Source organism: Octopus bimaculoides, chromosome 3 (genome assembly GCF_001194135.2).
Source record: "Octopus bimaculoides isolate UCB-OBI-ISO-001 chromosome 3, ASM119413v2, whole genome shotgun sequence".
In the NCBI taxonomy this organism is placed as follows: domain Eukaryota; kingdom Metazoa; phylum Mollusca; class Cephalopoda; order Octopoda; family Octopodidae; genus Octopus; species Octopus bimaculoides.
Window position 1 is genome coordinate 69,343,209 of NC_068983.1, and position 4,789 is coordinate 69,347,997.

The following is a 4,789-nucleotide window of genomic DNA, read 5'->3' on the forward strand; positions in this document are numbered from 1 at the left end:
TATGTATGTATGTATGTATGTATATATATATAAATATATATCAATAATATATATATATATGCATATATACATACGTATATGTATTAGGTTGGCAACTAAGTTCCCGCCGTTTTTTAAAAATTAAATTTTTTTAAAAGGTTTAATAAAAAATAACAACTAATTAATCAATAATGCATTCACCCTTGTTGTTTACAACTTCTTCCCAACGTTCAACAAGATTTTCAATACCTCGTTGGTAGAAATCACCCGATTTCGACTCGAAAAATTGATCCAACCTAGCTCTCAATTATGCATCGGTATTGAACGAAACTCCGCGCATAGCATTTCAAAGAGATCGAAAGAGGGTGAAATTCGTTGGTGCCAAATCAGGAGAGTACGACTAGAGTGTGGCAGCACTTCCCAGCCATGCGTTTGAATGGCTTCTTTGGTCATATTGGCGGTATGAGGGCAGGCGTTGTCGTGCAGCAGAAGAACTCAATGCTGCTGATTAGGTCTTTTCTCTTGAATAGCCGTGTTGAGTCGTTCCATCTGTTGAACAATGTGTTCCGCGTTGACCGTTTGGTTCCGTTCAAACAATTTGTAATGAATAATCACTTCCCAGTCTCACTATACGAACAACATCGTTTTACGCGGATGAAGATATTGATTCACGCGCGGTGTCGCTTGTTTACCGGGGCTAAGCCATTCCTTACGCTGCTTCATATTGATGTACAGGCACCATTTTTCGTCCCCAGTAACGATTCGGTAAAGAAATCGTTACTTCTGTCCATGAGTTGAACCGTGACGAGAAAGCAAACCATCGGAGATTGTGGCTCGTTGATTTTTGTTGTCACTTAAAGCATACGGAACCCATGCTCCATACTTCTGAACCTTTCCCATCGAGTGATGATGCTTCTCTATAGCATTGTGGGAGCATTCCATTTTCTCTACCAGTTCCCTTGTAATATGACGAGAATTTTCGCGCAAAAGTTGGTTTGATTGCTCTTCATCGAACTTAACTGGACAGCCAGAACAAGGTGCGTCTTTGAGGTCAAAATTTCCATTTTTGAACTTGGCATACCAATCACGAGCGGTTCTTTCAGCTATGGCACCCTCTCCATATACAACACAAATGTCGGGAGCAGCTTTTTCAGCCTTAGAACCTTGACTAAAAGGGAAAAAAGGAGGTGTCGAAAATGCTCGTAATTCTTAACATGACATTCCATTTTAATGATCTGAAAATAAACAAAAATTAACTAAAATTAACTAGAAAAAAAGAAACAAAATAAATTGCAAAATGATTCAAAAATAGAATTCTCGAAAAAAAAAAGATTCCAAAATTTAAAAACTCAATAAATTCCAAAATTTAAAAGAACGGCGGGAACTTAGTTGCCAACTCAAGACTTACATCTATATGTACATATATATGCATATGTGGGCACAGGACGTCATGAAACGTGTACAACAAAAAATTATGATGTAAAATTTGCAGACGTCGTAGAGGATGATGTTGAGTTGTTGGTGTCCCATAGAGAAAGTTTGTCTAACAAAGAAGTGATGCTGATACAACAAGCGCAAGCTAAGTATACAGATGTGAATACGGAAATTTCACCAACTTCACATAGATTAACTGCAAAGAATATTGGAAAAGGGTTGGCACTCATAGAACAAGCTCTATACGTTTTTACTAGAACAATACTGATCGTGCACGTTATAAGTTACAAAACGTATCTACATTGACTTCAGTTTTTATACTAATCAGTACAAAAATATGACTTGCCATAAGCATCAGTTTTGGATAAGTTCTTTGCATTTCAAGTAGATGTTGATGATGATGAATTATTGGAAAGTAGCGTCCCTCATCCTCCCAGTACTCCTCATTCGACAATCACCGCCTCCAACAAAATAGCCAACAACTTATATGGTAAGGACGTACACTATTACAACATTATGATTCTTATTTATTCCCTGACGTATTTCTCTTCAAAAGGTTTTATGTATGCATATTGTATTGAGTATGTTTAGAAATTATTATTTTCAAGCACAAAAGTAGTCGTGATGCTTGTTTTGTTGGTGTTCTTTCGAAAAGAAAACAATAAAGAAAACCTTGACAGAACGCATTATTACTTTATTACGTGAAAATCAATGTCAAATAAATTTCGCGATAATTCTTCAGGAATGCATTGTTTCTATAACACGGAATATATATATGTTGTTGTTGTTGTTGGCACTCCGTCGCTTACGACGTCGAGAGTTCCAGTTGATCCGATCAACGGAACAGCCTGGTCGTGAAATTAACGTGCAAGTGGCTGAGCACTCCACAAATACGTGTAGCCTTAACGTAGTTCTCGGGGATATTCAGCGTGACACAGTGTGACAAGGCTGACCCTTTGAATTACAGGCACAACAGAAACAGGAAGTAAGAGTGAGAGAAAGTTGTGGTGAAAGGGTACAGCAGGGTTCGCCACCATCCCCTGCCAGAGCCTCATGGACCTTTAGGTGTTTTCGCTCAATAAACACTCACAATGCCCGGTTTGGGAATCGAAACCGCGATCCTATTACCGCGAGTCCGCTGCCCTAAAAACTGGGCCATTGTGCCATGTATATGTATATGGTACAAAAAAATATAGAAAAAAAATTACAACAAACAGGTTGTGTTAGGTTGACTCAGGAAAATTGGAAGAAGCATTTAATATTTCGAGCGGACGCTTTTCTACGGTAAGAATAGATGAGGAGAGAGAACATAGAGAAAAGAACAAATGCGTCACAATTAGATGGTCACTGCATGCTGAGATTACTGGAAGAAGTTGGCTTGGGGCACGGATGGCAAAGGGGCAACATTTACCTGTGAGCAAGAATGTGTGCATGTGTATGTCTTGTATGGGCTCGCGTGTGCGTATGTGTATATATTTATGCATATATTATTTGCATGTATACACAACAAACACATATATAAATTACACACACACACACACACACACACACACACACACACACACACACACACATATATTTGTGGAGGCGCGTGGCTTAGTGGTTAGGGTGTCAGCATCATGAACATAAGATTGTGGTTTCGATTACTGGACCGGCCAACGCGTTGTGTTCTGAAGCAAAACACTTCATTTCACGTTGCTCCAGTCCACTCAGCTGGCAAAAATGAGTAACGCTGCGATGGACTGGCGTCCCATCCAGTTGGGAAACACATACGCCATTGAAACCGGGAAACGGGGCCCATGAGCCTGGCTAGGCTTTAAAAGGGCGCATTTATTTTATATATATATATATATATATATATATATATACATAAGGAGTAAATATTCAAATGAATATTTATATAGATATTTTTATTGTTATTATTATCAGCGGTAAATTTAAAGAATTGATAATAACACCAAAAATATAGGTGGTATATTTTATAGATGGTGGTAGCAAATGATAATAGCGTTTTATAGCTAGAGAATAAAATTTATAATTATAATTATAACTAACTATAATTACAATAGAGGGCACATGAGACACCTACCTGCTAGAAAGAGTAGTTAAATCCTTAAGTAAACCACTGAATTACACTGAAATATTCAACGGATCAGCAGAAATCGGGTAAAGGAGTAAGGATTATCAAAAATCATCACAGATCAAAGCTGTAGAATGAAGAATTGGATATACCTGGATCATGATTTCGAGTTCTGGCTTTTGCCTCAACTCTACTCAGAAAGTATTACCGTATGAAAACGAACTCACCTCGTTGGAATCCGTGTCGCTCTGAATTGTCCCATGCAAATATATATATATATGCGTGTGCGTGTGTGTATGTGTGTGTATGTGTGTGTCAATGTTGCTCATACTTATCTGTAGCTATTCTCATGCTTGATTAGCAGTTAGGTTTCTTCAATTTCTTTCTTGCCAATCGACAAGTACCGTGAAAACGTTATGTAATGTCATGGAAAGGTTCAGCCAGTTTATTAATTAATTATACCTTACAAACTATCTAATACGGAGGTAACTTTGGTTTTACTGTTTTTGTCATCAGCATCATATTTGTGTTATATTATCATTGTTTTTACAGCCCCAGCAAGTATTATTGTAACATTTGTAGTGATATTAATTTGTACTAGAAAACGTAAAATTAAACTTGAAATATCTTTGTAATATTTATTTTATAAACAAGGAATATAAGATTATAAATAAAAAAATATATGAATATATATAAATGAAATATATAAAAAATCAAAATATCAGAAACTTTTAACAAACATATTGTAAACATTAACCTTTACTAATTAGTATGGAAAATGAGCCTGTTTCTTCTTCGTCAGCTTATTCAATCGTTGTTGAACTGAGAATAGAGCCACCCGCAGGTGATAGTGAATGTTCATACTATTTCTACAGTTTATCAATAATTCTCATACCTGAGAAGTCGGTTGCACAGTTTTATGCTAAAGAGGTTGGCAGAAGTGTTTTCAGAGCACTTTCAGGAAGCACAAGAAATTCTGCTTTTGCTTTTATCCAAAAAAGACGAAATATCGTCATAATTTCGAAGCATGACTTTAAAACAAGGGTCGGCGAACCGGGATAAATTACCCCAACTGGGATAAAAGTGAAATTCTTGGGGGCAATGACTCATTAGACAAAAGTAAAATTTCATAAAGAAAAAAAAACGTGTTCCGTGTTACGACAGAAGGTTTTCTTCTGGCAACACAGCTTTCTGTCCAACGTAATGAACGAGTAAATAGATTCACATAGATCCAATAAACTTTTTAATTCAAAGAATCTATCATGATTTTCTTCTTTAATATATATATATATATAT